This window comes from Megalobrama amblycephala, linkage group LG7 (genome assembly GCF_018812025.1).
Source record: "Megalobrama amblycephala isolate DHTTF-2021 linkage group LG7, ASM1881202v1, whole genome shotgun sequence".
Classification (NCBI taxonomy): Eukaryota; Metazoa; Chordata; class Actinopteri; order Cypriniformes; family Xenocyprididae; genus Megalobrama; species Megalobrama amblycephala.
Window position 1 is genome coordinate 52,098,419 of NC_063050.1, and position 21,786 is coordinate 52,120,204.

At 37.9% G+C, this 21,786-nt stretch overlaps 1 long non-coding RNA gene across 1 annotated transcript in view; it reads left to right on the top strand.

Annotated features, from left to right (window-relative positions):
• The first annotated feature begins 937 nt into the window (after window positions 1-937).
• The window catches only part of LOC125272864, a 79,669-nt gene continuing 58,820 nt past the window's right edge, over window positions 938-21,786 (top strand). The window contains exons 1-2 of the long non-coding RNA XR_007185937.1: window positions 938-995; window positions 11,694-11,891. This is a non-coding gene — a long non-coding RNA (uncharacterized LOC125272864). The remainder of the gene's footprint in view (window positions 996-11,693; window positions 11,892-21,786) is intronic.

The following is a 21,786-nucleotide window of genomic DNA, read 5'->3' on the forward strand; positions in this document are numbered from 1 at the left end:
TTTCGATATGGATTTGTGTGAACTTAAATTAACTTAATTAAATTGAGAAAACTTTTCCCCAAAATGAGTTTTGCACAAGTCCATAATGTTTTGTTGAACAAAGTTAATTTCTTTCTTTTTAAAAAAACAAAAAACAAAAAAACAATAACTCTCAATGTAGTGAACTGAATTAAGTAAACCTCTCTTAGGGTTAGTTCACCCAAAAATGAAAATTATGTCATTTATTACTTACCCTCATGCCGCTCCACACCCGTAAGACCTTCGTTAATCTTCAGAACACAAATTAAAATATTTTAGTTGAAATCCGATGGCTCCGTGAGGCCTCCATAGGGAGCAATGACACTTCCTCTCTCAAGATCCATAAAGGTAGTCTACTAAAAACATATTTAAATCGGTTCATGTGAGTACAGTGGTTCAATATTAATATTATAAAGCGACGAGAATATCTTTGGTGCGCCAATAAATAAATAAACAAATAAATAAAGAAAGAAAGAAAGAAAGAAAGAAAGAAAGAAAGAAAGAAAGAAAGAAAGACTTATTTAGTGATGGCCGATTTCAAAACAATGCTTCAGGAAGATTCGGAGCACAAATGAATCAGTGTATCGAGTCATGATTCAGATCGCGTGTCAAACTGCCAACGGCTGAAATCACGTGACTTTGGCGCTCCGAACAGCAGATTCGATACACTGATTCATTTGTGCTCCGAATCTTCCTGAAGCAGTGTTTTGAAATCAGCCATTACTAAATAAGTCGTTATTTATTTATTTATTTTTTGACGCTCCAAAAATATTCTCGTCGCTTTATAATATTAATATTGAACCACTGTACTCACATGAACTGATTTAAATATGTTTTTAGTACCTTTATGGATCTTGAGAGAGGAAATGTCACTGCTTCCTATGAAGGCCTCACCGAGCCATCGGATTTCAACTAAAATAACTTAATTTGTGTTCCGAAGATTAACGAAGGTCTTACGGGTGTGGAGCGGCATGAGGGTAAGGTAATAAATTACATTATTTTCTTTTTATGGGTGAACTAACCCTTTAAGTTAACATGCTAATTGTAACTCTCTTTTTCTTTACTAAATGTGATTTATTGGATGAACAGAGTAGAATTGATTTATCTCTACAGTACACCAACATTAACACAGCTATTGCTCACTTAGTAGCTAAAGCAGCACACACCACAGTCATCAACAGAACACAAGCTCCACTCTACAGCACAACGACAAACATAAAAACACCAACATTAACAGAAAAGTCACCTGCAAAGCTTGTTGTTGGGAACTAGAAATCCTGTCCAGTTGTCAATAAATATGATTCACATACTTTAATACCAACACACGCACACACACACTGACTGGTTACAACAAGTGCATCAACACTGTGTTCAATAAACACACAACAATTAGATTCTTAATTACCAGTAAATGGAGAAATGCTTAATGGTTACATCAAACTGATAGTGTCATTGGTGGGGAATATTTGGGTATCATTGCTGTTAAACAAGAAAGCAACTTAGAAAACAGACAAACAAACCAACATAATATATGATTTATTATTTTAATCTACTGACAGCCCCAAAATAAACTTGATTAAATAAGTGTCCAGAGGCTTATACTGTAGTTTCATAACCAAAAGCTACATTTAAAATCACAAGGTCCCTATGCAGACTTCACTTCACAAAATTACTTAATTTGAAACGCCTTACAACATCAACACAGAACACAAAGACAGAAAACACTGCCGGTTTTGGGACTTTGGGTATGATGTCACAGTGTACTTATAAATTGTAAAATCAAATATAAATGACCATATTCATATACATGTAAGTAATACATGCATGTGCAATATAAAATATTTAAATGAATAGAATTCGTCATATCCAAAACCCCTAAATGTACATGAAAATAAATATGATTTGTTTAGTTCACAATATGCATCTATCTATATATCTTTCTGGCCATCTGTCTATCTATCTATTGTGTAACTCATGGTCATTTTTCCTTCTCCATTCCAACCAGTAAAGCTTGCAATGCCCTTTCTAATATGACTTAATATGGCTATGTTTTGTCTGTAGTTCCTTATTTTCACCACTAGATGGTGCTATCTCGACCCAGACTAATTTCCCTTTGTTTAATGGTTGTAATGATCTCACCTGTGTTGAATCACTTCTAATGAGAAACCCTATTTAAGGCCTCACTGTTTTTTTTTTTTTTTTTTTTTTTTTTGTTGTTGTTGTTCTTGTTCAGTCTTGATGCTGGCCTATGCATTGTCATTCCTAAGGATTTTTGGGTTTGAGACTTTTTCTGTCTTCTGTTTTGTTCTTGGATTACATGTTTTTTTGTCATCTTTTTGTGGACTGTGGACTACTTGATTTTCTTACTGGACTGTTGTTTAAGAAGATCTTTTCTGTTTGAAAAAAACCTTTTTGGATAACCTCTCAAGGAGAGTTGTTTGTGTTACCTGCTCAGATCCATCTAATGTGCTGCCTAAGACTGTGCTAATGTTCTGTATTCCCTTCTTGAAGTAAAGATCCAAAGACAAGACTCAGATTCTTGGGGTTTCATTGTCTTTTATTCCTCTGCATTTGGGTTCAATCTCCTCCTGTGGTGGAGTGGCCAGCATCAAAGTCACACACGCCATGGGAGACCAGGGGCATATTCTTCGTACGTCGCTAACTCACTTAGCTGGATTTGACTGATGGCGATTTGGCATGATCTTGGATTGTTCGGTTCTTCGACGCTCTTCCTGGACTTGCTGTCATAGCAACAGGTCCGTAAGCTCAAACCTGCTAATTTTTATTGGAGTCTTACACACATGATGTAGTACAGATGTCTATGCCGTACATGCATTTGTGAATTTGAACCGCGGCAGATATTATGGGAGTGGCTTGAAGCGTAGGAGATGCAGATAACTTGATCTTGACCCTTAAGAAACTTTAATTAACGCTGTCAGATATGCTTCAAAGGTAAATTAGTTACTAATTACAACATTGAAATAAAAAATTGCCTGTACAAATACTAGAAATTGTGAATATAGCCTAAATAATTGGGTAATCATATAAAAAGAAAAACAGTGCACATTTCATTTATCTATTATAACATTTATGTCGTTCTTCTGTCATTTATTCGCTTGGCTGTTTCCTTATAAATGTCTAGAAATTTGTCAAGTTTTTAGTCAGGTGTCTTTTCTCATTCTATGATGTCATTACGTTGCCGTCTTGACTCCAGCCAATCGCTGCATTGCTGATTGTGGTTTCGTGTATCGATACATCTGCCCTTTTCATGGAACACGAGAACACGCAGTAATCTTAGACAACAATCCAGATATTTTAATCCAATCTGCAAATTCGTTTGAAGAACCAAATTAGCCAGAGTTCAGTTATCACGATTAGAAGATCTGGCATCTGTCAAATCATCTCCGATGTATTAAGCGAGGTACGAAGAATATGCCCCTGAGTTCGATCCCCAGTGGGATCATAACAGTGGCACTTATAGGCAGTTGGAACTCCTGTTGGGAGGCCATCTTGGATTTTACTCTTCCCTGTAAACTGGTAGCACAATGCTAGATATGTCAAAGGACTTAAGAGAACAAAAATAATCACAGGATCATATGAATTATTGAAAGGAAACACTTAACACTTCAGATAGATTTAGCCTATTGCTGGCCATGGCACTTTGGATGTGTTATGCATGGATGTTTTATGTTTCTCCTACATATGCAAACAAATTTGATCCACAGTAGATTCTATACAGCTCTGTATTTCCTTGCAATTTTCACTTTTACTTTTCAGGTTCATGGAAACATCTGGATTCACCATGTCGTCTTTATCCAGAGTGTTTATGCTGCAGCTTTTGATTGCCTGTAGCAATCTTTTTCCACAGGCATTACAAATCACTGCTCCAAAATAGTTGATGCTCATTTTTACAGGTTATGTATTGTATGTCTCCCCAGAGTTTGGCCATCGCACACATTTAAAAGCAGGACAGCAGAGAGGTCATGATGTTGGTCAGATATCTGTGACTGGTTGGTTTAAATAATATATAGAGGGCTTTAGGGCATAGCAAAAATGCAGAGATTGGTCCATAGGGGGCGCTGCTGTTGATTTCTAATTGTCATTATTTTGTCCATGCCAGGAGAATGAATATATATGAATATATATGAATATATATATGATGAAAATATATATATTTTTATATTTCCCATACATGTCATCCACTATGTTATATGTCCTTTGTCTTATGACATACTAACCACAAACATGAAAATAATTTACAATTGACATATACTGCAATAGAATAATTTAGCCACGGAGAACAACTTTGATTCTTATAGCACTTATACATGCTAAAAGTTCTTATGTTCTGTTCTCACATCTATCTTATCTATCTCTCTCACTCATATGTAGCCTACAGTATATTATAGCAGATAAAATATATAGAGAAACATATAATTTATTTTGTTGGTTTCATATTATTTTTTTTGTTTGAGTGTGTCTGTGTGTGAAAATAATGCATTATTTGTAAACTGTGAATCATCTGGTTTGCAGCAGAACTTCAGCACTTACTTGTAATATGGTCACATTATCTGAATTATTATCTAATGTGATCAGTACAGGTTTTAACAAACAGTGGCCACATGATGGAGGCAGTGGTTCATGTCTGAAACCGTATGATCCAGTGCTGAGCCTGTTGAATCCTCTCACCAAAACAGTCTTAGCAGTCTTGTTTTATAGAAATACATGTTGCTTAATACAGCTCTGTTGACAGAAAGAAATCAAAATAATGCTGATTAAAAGACATTACATTAATATGACAAATGGAAGCACTGACTTTACAAAATAAAGTTTAAAATTGTCAGTTTTCCAGCCTTGGAAACATCATGTGAAGTAATAAATTCTTAATTATCAGTCAATATAATATATAACACATTATTTTTTTTTAAAGGTTTTATAAAAGTTTGTCCAGTCAGCTTTAAAGAGGCCATATTATGTCCTTTTACAAAGTCTTGATTTTGTTTCTGGGGTCTGTTTGAATAGGTTTTAATGCTTGCCGCAGCACAGCTCTCTTCCCAGTCTGTCAGTAACGCACGTCCTGATAATGCTGAGTTAGATGCGTTCCTGGGTCAACATATTTTGTTGGTCCTGGAACAACATTCTAGTCTGAAAATTTAGTCTTAACCCTATTCCTACCCCTAAAACCTAACCCTACCCATAAGTTATCCCAAAAATCAGAGGGAAATGATAGATGAATAACACTGATGTAGAAGCACCAATTCATGATTTTAAGCCTAAACTTGACACAATCTGTAAACTTGTCCCTCAAATCTGATTGGTTGATTTGAATGTTGTTCCAGGATCAACAAAAATGTTGACCCAGGAACATGTTGAACTCAGCAATATCAGGTTATGCTGTCAGTAACGCTGTCAGGCTGCGTTTCCCAAAAGCATTGTGAGCCCAGGTTGATCATGGAGACCATTGTCAGCAATGTTCTCTACGATCAACATCATCAGCTTTTGGGGAACACAGCCCTGTTTAGTTCCTGTCTCTTTGAAACCCCTCCTTCTGAAAAGTGTTGGTCGGCTGGACCAGTGTGTTGTGATTGGCCAACCACTTTGAGCGTGTTTGGGGAAATGTCCCGCCCCTTACCATAGCTGTGAGTTTCAACACCCTAACTAACTCAACCAGGCCTCGCCCCCTTTTTTGCATATGCCTTGGGCAGGAATTATTCAAATGAGAAATATTGTGATGTATTCTTTCCCGGAAGAAAACTCAAGACCACAAATGAGGCGTTTCAGGGAGTTCAGAAACAGTGTGAAACACTGATATAGAGAATAATTCCCGCTGGACTGACTTTGTGCTTTAAAACATTTGCAGACATTTGTCATGCTCAAACAGCGACATTATAAGAAAGACAAACATGTGAAAGTAGGTCCTAACAGGTCTTCTTTAAAACATCATAATTTTCCCTTCAATCCAAATAAAATTAGATATATAAATACTACTTTTAAAATGCTTATTCAGGAAGTGTCATTTGAAATACATTGTTCATAGGATATGGAAGGGTCAGAATCCATAATTAATGATTAAATGCAATGTACAACGTGGTCGGATCACTGTTTCTCTAAGGGAATGTTACATTGCAGTGTCTATAAAGGTTTTCACTCATCCAGGTCACTGCAAAAGTCATGTAAAATTTCCATCAGCATCATCGAGACTTGTTTATCGATTTAAGACATTTGGAGGCTTGTAACGTTGTGTGAAGAAGGTTAAATGCTGAGGAATGCGATGTGACATTTCTTTGCAGTGACCTAGAAAGTTGCCAACAAATAGAATTTAAAAAAGACCAGCAAGTTAATAAAAATAATTCATGTGGATAACTACTACATAGCAGATGTTCTCAACTGGATTAGCTTAGTGGCCTCCCAACACTGTACAAATATTGCTTTCTTTTTACAAATGTAAAGAGATGTTTGTAAAATTAAACATTGAAGTTAACTGATTTATATAATTTTTACATTTTAATACATGAACTGAATTGTGTTTAGTTGATAAATGTAAATTTTGATGGCTTCATGCTCCCAACTATCAAATTTAATACAGGTTTTATATATGAGCTGTGAGCGTGTAAGATATGCTTCTACTGCATTATAGACATACATAAATCCCTTAGCAGATCTAGGCAGGTGGAGCTGGGGAGGTGGAGAGTTTCAGAGGAACTCTGAAAGCATGCTGCAGGACTAGCTTACAGCAAACACTGAACCAAACTTTTTAAAGCTGCAGTCCATAACTTTTTTTTTGGTTAAATATGATCCAAAATCAAATTTTGAGCAAGTACATAACCAGCCTGTAACAAAGCTGGACTCAGGCAGGGATCCAATGCAAAGCTTTTATTAAAAGTGAGCGTAGTCATACAGGCAGGGTCAGACAGGAGCAAACAGGAACAGCAAGGGACAGGCAGAGTCGTAGTCAGGATACAGGCAAAGATCAGGACAGGCAGATATCACTCACAGGTCGGTATACAAAGCACAGGTCAGGGGTAGGCAGCAGAGGATCGTAAACAGGTAACAGACAGGCAGATAGGATAATAAACGCTCGGAATTGTAACACTAGGTAAACAAGACTTTGCGATGAAGTGGTGTGTGTGTGAATCTTTTATAGTCCAGATGATGTGCTAAGCTGTATGTGGCGACAGGTGATTGGTGTGGAGTGTGTGCATGTGACTGGCAGAGAGGATGATGGGAAATGTAGTCCGGGAACTGACAGGAACTGACGGTGATCATGACATAACGCCCCCCTTCTGAAAGGCTCGTCCTCACGACGTAAATGCCGTAGATGGGGGGGGGGGTGGGTGCACTGGAGATCTTAAGGCAGACAGGAACGGGGTCTCCAATGCAGGTTCCAGGAACTCGGGCAGCCATGGCGGGTCTGGTGTCACGGGCAGCCATGGAGGGTCAGGTGCCACGGGCAGCCATGGCGGGTCAGGTTCCATGGGCAGCCAGTGCAGGTCAGGAGTCCCAGGAATCCACGGCGGGTCAGGTGGCTCGGGCAGCCACGGCAGGTCAGGTGACTCAGGCAACCACGGCAGGTCAGGTGGCTCAGGCAGCCACGGCAGGTCAGGTGGTTCGGGCAACCACGGCAGGTCAGGTGGCTTGGGCAGCCATGGCAGGTCAGGTGGTTCAGGCAACCACGGCAGGTCAGGTGGCTTGGGCAGCCATGGCAGGTCAGATGGCTCAGGCAGCCACGGCAGGTCAGGTGGCTTGGGCAGCTACGGCGAGACAGAGTCCGTGGATGACCACGGCGGGTCAGAGTCCATAAACGGCCATAGTGGGTTATAGTCCATGGGCGGCCATAACAGTTCGGAGGCCATTGATGGCAGTGGCCGGGCAGTGGCCCACCCACAAGCTCCCCACCCTCAGGTATATGGCCCCCCCCAAAAAAGTTCTTGGGGAATTCAACGGAGTTGAACATGGCGGGTTCGTGGGCAAGGAGCTCGGGTGGCGTCGGCAGGGCAAGGCGCTTGGGTAACGCCGGCAGGGCAAGGCACTTGGGTGATGCCGGCAGGGCAAGGAGCTTGGGCGGCGCTGGCAGGGCAAGGAGCTTGGGTGGCGCAGACTGGGCAAGGAGCTTTGTCTCTGGAGCGGACTCAACGGCAGGAACGACCCCTATGCTATAATAAAATTGGTACTGGTGGGTTTCCGCGGGAAATTTAAGCATGCAGCCGTTTGTCTTTGCATTATTACGTCACGTCTGTTTACATAAAGAAGGAGTCCCAGTTAGTAGGCTATATCATGTGGAGGATGCTACTGGTCGCAGCACATTTATAGTCTTTTCTCACAGCAGCTGGAATAATTAAATGTATCATTTTGATGGCGGATTGTAATCCAGAAAGGACAAAATGACAATCATCAGTGACAACTGAAGATTCACCCTTAGTCAAAAGCAAAAGACTTCAGACTGCGGAGTGGCTACAGAAAATGAAATCTACACAATACACATAATACACACAATACACAATACACATAGTCATGCAATGCTGATGTTGTTAATATTAACAATTTGAGAACAAAGTATAACAATAATAATTATGTGCACGGTTTGACGTGATCTGAGCTAAGCAATAGTGTTAGATTTAAACACCACTGGCAGCGCGATTTGTGTTTTTTTTCTCAGTTGGTCAGAACAAAAGTGGCAGACATGTTACTTACTTGTTCAGGTGACATTTTATGGTGAAAATTCTTATTTTGGTTATACTTCCAAGAAGTAGAATCTGTGATTCTGAAGTACAGTATCTACACCAATGTGGTGACTGACAGTAATCATTAGATTCACCCGCGCTGAGGAGCCGTGCTGATGCACAAGAGACCCATGTAACCCATGTAAAGATGATAATTCCGCAAATAACTGCAATTGCAGGTTTCAAACAGAGATGGCAACAAAGAGGCAAAACTTACGGACTGCAGCTTTAAATGTTGAGTAAGCAACATCGTTGGCTGCTGGATCAGCAGAGGCCAATCAGCGTGTGTCATGTGTTGATTATGTGATTTCATTTTTATGATGATGGCATGTCACACATCCTCTTGGCAAGCTTTGACTAGCTTCTACCAGTTTGCTGTTGTTAACAAATTCAAAGTTTATGTAGCAGAACTGGCAGATTTTTATTTTTGTTCTCATACATTTTAATTGTTAAATTAAATTAAAGTTTTAATTGTTTAATTAAATGTTTAAAATGTACACTAATTCATACACAACTTAAAATAATCATGTAACCTCAATGTAAACATTTTTATTAGTGTATAGCTAGCTATAACAAGCTAATTCAGAAAATGCTAACATATTAAAGTGCACATATTATGGATTTTTGAAAATTACCTTTCATGTAGTGTGTAACATAGCTCTAAATGAATGAAAACATCCTGCAAAGTTTTAAATCTGAAAGTGCACGGTATATAAAGTTATTGTCTCTCAAAAGTAAGAGTCGACTCTGAGTCAATTAAATGAATCATTTGTAAAACAAATCCCAAGCCGTTTTGTTTTGACGTCAAAACGAAACATTAGCATATTGCCTGCCCAATTATTTCACGTGCAGACGCCAGGGGAAATTATTTTTTTCCAACAATACCACAGCAATACAATATTTTGTTGTGTTCCCGTCATTTTACTGACGACTGCTTCTCAAACCTCTGGGTGTTTAATAAAATGCTTGGTCTTGAAAGATGAACCAATGCCCAGTTTATTTGGACCAGCTTGCTCCTCTGAATCTCAGCCTGTAAGTATGATTAATAATTGATGTTTATATTTTCTAGCAATCGTTCAAAATTTGTATGTTTTGTGTAACGTACACCCTAGTCTGTATGTCTCCTACTAACCGGCTAACTCGCGTTTCTCAGATGTGGGTCCAATATTGTCTAAAAATGTGTTGATTAATGCAGCTTACTGTCTTATTACAGGGAGTAATGATCAAGGATGGAGCGCAACTTTTGTTTACAAAGTGTAATGCATTATCAGCTATTCACGTTTGTGCTCGTTTAACGTGGGAGTTTACAACATAGCTGTGGGCTCGGTTCGCTTACATAGCTTCTTTTTTTTTCCCTCTGCGTTATTATTACAGTAGAGTGGAGCTCTATCTGTATTGTAATAGGATGTTAAGATGCTAGTCTGCACTAACTAGTTGAAGAATTCTCTCTGTAAACAGTAAACACTCATTATAATGTCAAACAGTGATATAGCCATTTTTCTTTGTTAATAGCTGTGACTAAAAAGTCTGTACACAAAACTCAAAACAATTAAACAGTTTACTTAAAATATATCAGTTCTGTGAACTTTAAAGAAAAAGAAAGTGCTAAATACTCATTAAAGTTAATCTGACTGAACTAATTTGTTTAATTTGTTTGTCGTACTCAAACCAATTATTTTAAGCATTGGGGTTTACAGTGTATCCTAACTATGCACAATTAAATGTAAGTATATTTACATTTAGTGTAATGTACACCCGTTTGTGACTTTATCAGAACAGACCTGTGTGAGCTACACAAATAGCAAACAGACTGTAGACACTATTTCTATTATAATGTTCTCAGAATAACAGCCGAGAGGCGTCCATTTATGCCGTCAGGGAGTGAGGAGCCTTTAAAAAATAATCAGGGATTTCCCAACTGAAAGCAGTGTGCTATTTGGAAGGAGCTGTGACGAGAAGGACTGAAATGCATAAAATGTCTCAAAGAGTAATCTCTTGTCTGAGGAGAGCAGCTCTGGCATTTATAGCGGAAGTTCTCCCACTCATTTTCTCAGGGGTTGAGCGGGATGTTAGATGGGTGGTTTCAGGGAGACTGATAAAAAAAAAAAAAATAGAATAAAAAAAAGATGATCCGATTCATTTCTAACTGACTGTTACCCTTCAGGAGCCACCATTGGCAGATCATTCTTGGGCCAAAGTGAATTAAAACTAGGAAGGGATTGCCTGAGATGTTGGACTATTCAAACTTGCAGTCATTTTCTTTTCCTTTGCTATTTATTATTTATGCTACTTAGAGAAAAATTAAAAAAATGAAAAGTCTGTCATCATTTTCTCACCCTCATGTCACTCCAAACCTGTATGACTTCTTAGAAACACACACACACACACACACACACACACACACACACACACACACACACACACACACACACACACACACACACACACACACACACAAACACAAAAAAAAAAAAATTCTCATCCATGCAATGAAAGTCAATGGGGTCCAATGTTGTTTGGACCCCACATTTCTTTGTGTTTGTGTTCCACAGAAGACAGATTGTTTATATCTCTTTAAAGATTTTTACAGTTTTTTTCAACTTTTGCATATTTGTGGTATCTGCATTTCATTGGTGGATGATAAAGCAAGTTTTTTTTCCCTTTCTTTTAAAAAAAAAAATCCTGTTGAATTACATTAACTAAGAATATTTAAGTTTTAATGTTTCCATATATGCATTTTTGTGCACAATTTTCAATGTTCAATTTTCAATGTATAAAACAGTTGAAAACAAGATGTAAATAGGCTTAATTAAGGTTATACACCTGCATGAACTACAGTAGAAATACATTTACAGTATACATTTGTACATCAAAACATTCATGTAATTTCTGCACATACTGTAGATTAAATAATTCACCAAACTAATATTCTTTCCCATTTCTATTTTGTGCCAGTGTCCCTGGACATGATGTCTTTTGTTTCCTTGAACACATGGGATAGAAATGCTGATTTATTGCTACAACATTTGCAACTCAGACAGCAAAGCTAGTGACTTGGGGATGGGATCTTTTGACTTGGACTTGGACCAGGAAGCAAACACATAGTAACCATCCAGAACACCCTGGCAACCACCTACATCACATTTTGTACAGGTGAGCACCTCTTGCATTCATATTTTATTTTATTTTATTTATTTATTTATTTTTGCGCTGATGTAGACACCTTTAGTGAGCAATTACACCTGATTAACATGTTGACATCAAGTTAATTAGGCTAATGTGAATGTTCAGCTGTTAAAATGATGTTCAGCCCATCAAACCCACCCACACACTGGCATGCGTCATTAAAACACTCCCTGCGACACACGGACAGGCACACGCCTGACTGGCAGGGTATCATCCTCCCCTGAGGAGAAAACTTTGAAGGCACGCAGGGTATTTTCCGTGAAGCATGCTGGTACGGTGTATTATTTGACACAGTCTGCTGTTTGAGTCTGTGGCATTTTACCTGCCCTGATTGATCAAATCTCTGCTGTTTAGAGACCTCAGACTTCATATTGTGTCCCTTATCTAATATCTGCCTTTTCACTTGAGACATATTGCAAAGGTCTCGAGACATGCCACACAGAACTACCCTAAATAAGCAGAAAAATGAATGAAGCCTTTATGGATTTTGTCTTTTAAAATAAATATAGCATGTTAGCAGAAAAATGATGGTATCATCTGCAAATATGCATTGACTCATCTATCTATCTATCTACAAACCCGATTCCAAAAAACTTGTGACACTGTACAAATTGTAAATAAAAACAGAATGCAATGATGTGGAAGTTTCAAATTTCAATATTTTATTCAAAATACAACATAGATGACATATCAAATGTTTAAACTGAGAAAATGTATCATTTTAAGGGAAAATAAGTTGATTTTAAATTTCATGGCATCAACACATCTCAAAAAAGTTGGGACAAGGCCATGTTTACCACTGTGTGGCATCCTCTCTTCTTTTTATAACAGTCTGCAAACATCTGGGGACTGAGGAGACAAGTTGCTCAAGTTTAGGAATAGGAATGTTGTCCCATTCTTGTCTAATACAGGCTTCTAGTTGCTCAACTGTCTTAGGTCTTCTTTGTCGCATCTTCCTCTTTATGATGCGTCAAATGTTTTCTATGGGTGAAAGATCTGGACTGCAGGCAGGCCATTTCAGTACCCGGATCCTTATTCTACGCAGCCATGATGTTGTAATTGATGCAGTATGCAATCTGGCATTGTCATGTTGGAAAATGCAAGGTCTTCCCTGAAAGAGACGACATCTGGATGGGAGCATATGTTATTCTAGAACTTGGATATACCTTTCAGCATTGATGGTGCCTTTCAGCATTGATGGTGCCTTTCAGCATTGATGGTGCCTTTGTGTAAGCTGCCCATGCTACACGCACTCATGCAACCCCATACCATCAGAGATGCAGGCTTCTGAACTGAGCGCTGATAACAACTTGGGTTGTCCTTGTCCTCTTTAGTTCAGATGACATGGTGTCCCAGTTTTCCAAAAAGAACTTCAAATTTTGATTCGTCTGACCACAGAACAGTTTTCCACTTTGCCACAGTCCATTTTAAATGAGCCTTGGCTCAGAGAAAACGCCTGCGCTTCTGGATCATGTTTAGATATGGCTTCTTTTTTGACCTATAGAGTTTTAGCCGGCAACGGCGAATAGCACAGTGGATTGTGTTCACCGACTGTTTTCTGGAAGTATTCCTGAGCCCGTGTTGTGATTTCCATTACAGTAGCATTCCTGTACGTGATGCAGTGCCGTCTAAAGGCCCGAAGATCACGGGCATCCAGTATGGTTTTCCTGGCTTGACCCTTACGCACAGAGATTGTTCCAGATTTTCTGAATCTTTGGAAGATATTATGCACTGTAGATGATGATAACTTCAAACTCTTTGCAATTTTTCTCTGAGAAACTCCTTTCTGATATTGCTCCACTATTTTTCACCGCAGCATTGGGGGAATTGGTGATCCTCTGCCCATCTTGACTTCTGAGAGACACTGCCACTCTGAGAGGCTCTTTTTATACCCAATCATGTTGCCAATTTACCTAATAAGTTGCAAATTGGTCCTCCAGCTGTTCCTTATATGTACATTTCAGTTTTCCGGCCTCTTATTGCTACCTGTCCCAACGTTTTTGGAAAGTGTTGCTCTCATGAAATCCAAAATGAGCCAATATTTGGCATGACATTTCAAAATGTCTCACTTTCAACATTTGATATGTTCTCTATATTCTATTGTGAATAAAATATAGTAAAAATAAAATAAAATAAGTTTATGAGATTTGTAAATTATTGCATTCCTTTTTTATTCACAGTTTGTACAGTGTCCCAACTTTTTTGGAATCGGGAATTCTATCTATCTATCTATCTATCTGCAATTCATTTGAATACATTCTTTACTTTACCTCTTAGGTGCTCAAACTCTATTATGGGGCCACAAAAACACTAACTTTCTTCCCCATATCTCTGCATGTCTCCGTGAAACCAAACACCTTCTGTGCCGTCTTTGACTCTCAGTGCCATTGAAATAAGGATTTCCACCCATCTGTGCAGTGGTGTGTGTCACTGGAGACAGCCAGTCCTTTCATACAGCTCGTCTGTGTAGTCGTCACATGTATGTATATAGGTGTCTAAAAAGAGTCTTTGTTCATACATGTCTAAATGTACCTGAAGGTCTCTCTGCCTGAAGGAGTTATGCTTGTTATGAGAGCAGAGAGGTGTGAATATGTGATACGAGACATTCTCATGGTTGTTTTGCCCATATATCACATCTGCCCGTGGCACTGTTCATATCGTTATGAAATTATAAGGACTTCTTCATTTTTAAGCTCATTTTGAAGTAAATGTGAGTGGTGTTTGAGATGTAATTTAAAAGTGTTTGAGATGTTTCACAGTTTGAGATGTAATTTAAAAGTGTTTGAGATGTTTCACAGTTTGAGATGTAATTTAAAAGTGCGAATTACACTATCATTCAAAAGCTTTTGGTCCTTTTAACCTTATACCTGATATTAATTTATTAAGAAATGAATACTAAAAGGATGGATTAAATTATTATAACATTTATAATGTTATACAAAAGATTCCTATTTTAAAGAAACACTGTTCTTTTGAACTTTCTATTCATCAAAGAATCGTGAAAAAATAAATAACATGGTTTCAACAACATATGAATCAGCACAGCTGTTGGAAATAATAAAAAAAAAATGTTTTTTGAACAGCAAAACATTATATTAGATTGATTTCTGAAGGATCATGTGAATATTTTTTTTTTTTTTTTTTTTTGAGTCGTGTATGCTTGTACAAATCTGAAGGCTAAAATGTCAAACTTTCCCAGTATTTGCTAAGGTATTCTCAATGGTTTCAACAGCATTGCTAGGATGTCGCTATGCAGTTGCTAAGGTGTTGTGAGTGGTTCCTAGGCCATTGCTTACTGCTCTGAGTAAAAAGATACAGCTCTAAGAAACCTGTGTCCCCTGAGTCCTCCCTTCAATGCAAGTCTATTTTTGTTCACCTGTTTTATCGCCCACCAGGTGAAAATCAAGCCTGATTGCTTTGGAAAAATAATAGCACCTCTTCTCAGTAAACTGCAGGACTGAAAAGATCACATGTGGCAAATTTCGCAGGAATAGTTACGTGTTGAAGGTTAGGGTTGTTAAAGGGATAGTTCAGCCAAAAATGAAAAATCTACCATCATTTTTTTTCACTCTCAAGTTGTTCCAAACCTGTATGAATTTGAAACACAAAAGAAGATATTTTGAAGAATGTCAGTAACCGAACAGTTGATGGGCTCCATTGACTTCCATAGTATGTTTTTTCTTTTCTTTTTCCCTACTCTGGAAATTACTTTTTTCCTACACTGTCAGTGTGGCCCATCAACATATTCTTCAAAATATCTTCATTTGTGTTCAGCAGATGAAATGCAATCATACAGATTTGGAACAACTGAGAGAATGATGACATTATTTTCATTTTTGGGTGAACTATACCTTTAAGAACAAGCAATAGTAATGCTTTGTTTTGGCTTTCGCACCAATGCTTTAAAGTGCTAAATTAAACATTGTTTTAAGTGCCACCTTAATTCGTCGTCATCTGACAAATTCCCCCGGCTGATTATTTTCTGGAGCAGTGGACGCAGGTATTTCGACCACTTTTAGAGCGATTAATCCCACAATGCTAATTCTGTTGAAGTAGTGCATGCCATTTTCTCTAAGACGGTGGATTAAGCACTTTAGCATCCGAGGGGAGCCGCGTCGGGGAGCGAGGCGAAGCAGATGCTTTTGTAAACAATATTACCCTCTTCTTCCTCCAAAGTGGAAATCAACAGTGTGGGGATGTCACCGGTTTGGAGATAAGCCATGAAAAATGGAGGGCTCTGTTATAGTGGTGCTCTGGCAGGCAGGCCATAATGCCATATTTCCTCTCCGCTGGTGCTCGACTTATCCAGTCCTTTTGGTGACAGATGTTCCGTGTCAGTTGGGAGAAAGACGGGAAGACGCGTCAGCCTGGTGTAAAATTGGGCCACTGTGTGTGCGCGAGTGCCCATAAGACTTTGATAACATGCTGAGTGGTGCACAGCATACTAGAGAGTTGTTTTTATGTCTCGAAGTGGATGGAATCTTCTTTGAGGACGGACTTTCAGAGATATTCTGCTTGCGTCTTTTGTATGCTTGAATTCCACGCTCGTTGAATGGGCAGCCTCGAGATCCTATTCGACACTTTGAAGAAAGCGGCCAGTGAATTAACAGACCTTGAATTTCATATCTGCGCCTTTTATATTCCATATTCCTTTGAGCTAGTACTCGAGTGATAAAAACACGCAGTGACAGTTTTGCACAATTGTGAGATCGTGGCTGTAGGAAGTGAATTATGCTTGTTTTTATCCAGAAATTGTACACTTTTTTTCATGCAAAACTTGTTTTCATGCTACACTGTCAAGTGTTGCACATTGGTGAATGTCGTACGTCTTCAGCACTATCACTTCGGTAAAAGTTTGAGTTGCATTTATTAATGTGGCATGTGTTTCATGTAGTGATTTGGATAGGATTGGGATCCCTGTTGTCTGTATGTGGGGAGTTGTGGAAGGTCATGTGCTCTGGATTTATTAAGTCAGATGGGATGTCAGCAGTACTTGAATCACCAACTGTTATTTCATCCATGGCAAAAGTTGGCAAAAGGTCTAAGAAGTGTGACAACACATTTAGCTTTAGTTACAGCGTTTGCCAAGGGTCAAAAGAAATTTGACATGTTCAAAGTATTGCAATTAGCAACCAAAGCTCTTTGAGAAAAATGTGCCTGTGGCGAAATTTCTGCAAAAAATGATATTACTGCTTACTGCATTTTGCAGAATTTTTAAAGTGAAATGTCTGGTAAGTTGCACTAAAAGTGTGATGAACGGAATTTTATGAAGTTGGTTGTTGTACATGGTATGGCAGTTTGTCACCCAAAAATGAATATTAATCCCATAATTTACTCACCTTCAAGCCATCCTAGGTGTATATGACTTGTTTTTTCTTTCACATAAATGTATCCACTAACCATTCAGAAAAGTCCAGTTTAATTCTAAAAGTTGAAACTCCTTCCTGAGTCTCTCCATCAGTGTCTGACTCCGGTTTGAACAATGTGAGGCTGAACACCGTTACTGACAATCATCATTTTGGCTGTGTGAGATTCTCCAGCTTTGTTGATGTTGAGCAACCGAAGCGTGAGCTGTTAAAGCTCCGCCCTCTTCTGGAAAGAGAAATGTGAAATATTGCATTTGTTGAAACAACCATGCAATTTTAACTTGATTATACAAATCTTTAAGCTCTTTTATCGAGGTTTGTGGCTCGTGTTTTACGTGATTCATATCCAAGCGCTTCTGCATCGCAAGCGCAATGCTGTACCAGGTGAGCTACCATGCAAGCTTACTACAGAAAAATCATACATATTGAGCTGATTATGTGATGCATGCATCAAAATGTATTAGTTTACAAATCATGATTGTAAGAGTTTTTTGAGGTCATAACATAGTACTGTGTAAGAAAGCTCGAGAAAATGAGTAATGGATAATCTGCTTCTGTAATCATAATTTGTGTGAAAAGGAAAAGTTTATGTGGAAATCAGCTTGGCAAAGCAAGAAATGTCGATTGTGATAGATGGAAACTGTAAAGTGTTGCACTGTATATATAGGTATGTTTTGCAAAAAATGTAGGTAGAGGCAGGTTTTCCAATGAGCCAATGTTGGCAATTAGAGACATGATTCAATTTCTCAGTTGTCTGAAAAACTCTAGGTAGTTTACTCTGATAAATGTCTTTTTCCTGGCAATTTGAGCTCTCTTATGGAAGTACATAGGCATATAAAATACAAAATTTTCAATGAAACCTGTGCTAACTTTTCTCCAGGTGACCTTTGGTTATCTGTTGTGAGGATTACAATTTAATTGACAACTGACCACAAAGGTCTTTTCCAAAGTTCATTCAAATTATAATGCAGATCCATCATACTAATGTTTTGCATAATTTACCGATATCACACTGTTAAAGGAGAGAGAAACTAATTAGCGTCTTACTAGCGCCATCTTTTCATGCTGCTTTTCAAGTATATTAAGGAAATTAATACTGGCACTAAAATATTTCTAGTTAATAACAGCACATAACCTGCAGTGCAAAAAATGACCTCAAATTCAGTAATGTAAGTTCCCTGAATGCAAATTTTCCATAAGCCTGCTGCAATTTGTGCTATTATCCATTCAGGATAGTTCTCTGGACATTATTGTGCTGAATAATGTTCAATAGGATTTTTTGCAGCCTATAATGCCAAATACAACATTCACTGTGACAGATGCTTCTGTTGTGCTTAGAGAAGCCGTTTTGTTACAAAACCTGTTACAATGTGTCATATTTCATAAGCATCAAATGCAACAAGAACTGAATTTGCATAGAGCTTTTTGTTTTAATACCATTTGATAAATGAGTACATAAGCAGGCATCCATGTGTCCGGTAATATAAATATATACATGAATAATAAAATGCATACAGTAGTGTGCAAAGTCTTAGGCCACCAGCTTTGTTGTTTTGGCAATGTTTTAATGACCATCCATATTTATTTTTCAGACTCTTTATCACAATACATGCTAAAACAACATCTAGTCTTTTTTGCACAGTACTAAATATATATTGGAAAGAGATGCATTTATTTAATTAAAAAAAAGTCATAAACTGTAATGAATATATTTGAAAATATAATTTACTCCTGTGATCAAAGCTGAATTTTACTTTAGAATCATTCTAATATTCTAATATTTAATATTGAATAATAATATCTAATATTTGCTGCTCAAGAAACATTATTATCAATGTTGAAAACAGCAGCTTACGATTTTTGTGTAAACTGTGATTCATGTTTTTTTTTTTTTTTTTTTTTTTCCTCCAGGATTCTTTTATCAATAGAAAGTTCAAAAGAACATAATTCATCCGCAATATATATATGTAATTTTTTCTTTTTTTTTTTTTTTTTTTTTTTTTTAGTTTACCAAACTTGAAAGGTAGCTTGGTTTGCACTCCCAGACTTTCAAAGACACTTTCCCTTCCTCAACTCTAGGCGAGGATGTGCTAAGCAAAACTGAGTCACCATATCCCGAATTCCCTGGCTTGTTACCTCCAAAACGGAAGAGCCACAAAGACAGTACAGGGACTGCCATGCATTTTTAATGCCTCTATGTTTCTTTTCAGTGTAGCACTGCCACATGCATATTTCAAGGGAATAACCAGTGAATTTGTTATGTATAGTGCCACTGAAGGTGCTGGTCAGAGACTTCTTTTTCTTTCTTTTTTTTAAAGTAAAAAACATTTTGCCTTGAAATATCTGCACACTTGCTGTGGCAAAGACCATCTTAATTACAGAGGTGGCAAAGAGCGGCTGCCTTGCATAACCAGCTATTTCTTTATAGCAGTTAACACAAACACACACGCATGCTGTGCGCGGTGTGGCGTGTCTGTGTCTTTAATGGTAATTATACATTAAAAGTGACAGAAGCACACCACGCTGTGCAAAGTAACTCCCTACAGTGTTGTTATGATTGAATTCTCACCTTCCGTCTGCCTTGAAATGGTTTGCGTCATTAAACGCATGTGGATACAGGATTCTTGACATCGCTTTTAGACAAGTTCATTTACCGCTCTGGCTCATTCTACCATAATAAATCAAAACTATTGAATTCATAGCTATTTGGAGGGGGGAAATCCATATATTAAAAGACCAGAAAAACACCGGGGACCAGCAGTATGATTTATAGAGACAAACTGTGTTGTTTTTCATTGTTGGTAAAATGAAAATTCTGCTGCATGTATCTCAATCAGGAACACAGTGTCAGTCTTGACAAACTTGTTGAATGCATTTTTTACATTTGATTTCATTAAGGACTAACAAACTTCTGCTCTCACCTTATGTGCTCAAAGAAGTTAAAAGAACATATTTTATAGATAGATAGATAGATAGATAGATAGATAGATAGATAGATAGAGTGAGTGATTTCCTTGTCTTTTGTTGTTTCATTAACATTAAATAATAACAAATCTTGGAGTTCCTTTTGCACATGTGAGTTCCTTAATCACTTCATTCTCCCGCCCTCCCCGAACAAACACACAGTGAGCTGCGTGGTGTTGCTGCTGGCGCATCATTCACTTCACAAATGCTGTTTTATTAAGACAGAGGCTGCGAGAAAGTTCACGCCCCTGGGTGAAGCTGCTCCGGTCTGTCGACTCTGGCGTGTGTTTTCAGTCTAGCGGGATGTCCGGTGCTGTCTGTTCAAATCACATTTAGTCAATGATATGTACTTTAACATCTATCACAATTGACTTTTTCTTGCTTTGCCAAGCTGATTTCCACACAAACTGAGTTTCATATGCTGCAAGGTTTGTGTGGATCCTCTGTTATTTTTTTTTTTTAAGATGGCTGTAAGATGTTGCAGGATACTGTAGATCTATCGCATTATAACCAAGGGTGCTAATTCTCTGTTCGTATAGGAGCTGTGGGCTGGTCTTAATGAAAAATAATTTAGAGCCATCATTCAGACTGTGTGAAAATAACTGTCTTCAAACTATTCTTTATTGGTGGCAATTGTCCTGCAATCCAGCAAGGTCAAGTATTCGCCTGTGGCAAGAAAATGTAGCTGTTTAATTGAAGCAGTCACTTTTTCCCAGGTCAGGTTCCTGCCAGTTACCTTTTAACGCACAAAATCTAATTATTGCCAAGTGATACTTAATTTATCATATTCAAGTTCTGCTGTCTGAGAATGTTGCTTTTTTAAATGTTATCCATCTTTATCTTGACCCTTGATTAGGAACCGGCAAACTGAGCGATTTTGCAAGAGTCATTGATTTGCACCGAGTGGATGATAATGATGCATTGTTTAGAGATTGAAAAGATTTCCGATGCACGCTTGCAAGAAGTCGCATTTCCCAAGAGCTTTCCTTCCACTGCGTTTAAATCTTCATTATATTTTTGTTTTGCTTGTAAATTTGCCGCTGAACTGAATAAGCCACATCAAAAATAGTTTTTCAGCCCCTACAAAAATTCTGCGGCGGGTACAGTTATGGTATCAGCTGGCAATAATTATAGCACTTCAAGCACAATATGATATATATTATTTTATACAATATGTAGTTTTATATCATTGTATATAAACATTTTATGAAAGTAAATATGGTGTGTGTTTGTGTGTGTGTGTTTTTGAACTTTTGAGGAAAATATTCCAGGATTATTCTCCATATAGTGGACTTCACCGGGTGGAAGGTCCAAATTACAGTTTCAGTGCAGCTTCAAAGGGCTCTACATGATCTCAGATGAGGAATAAGATTCTTATTGAAACGATCAGTCATTTTCTAAAAAAAATAAAAATGTACATACGTTTTAACCACAAATGCTTGTCTTGCACTAGTTCTGCTATGCGCCACACATGATGTAATCACATTACAAAGGTCATGCCAGGACGTAGGCAGAAATACCGATCCAGAGTC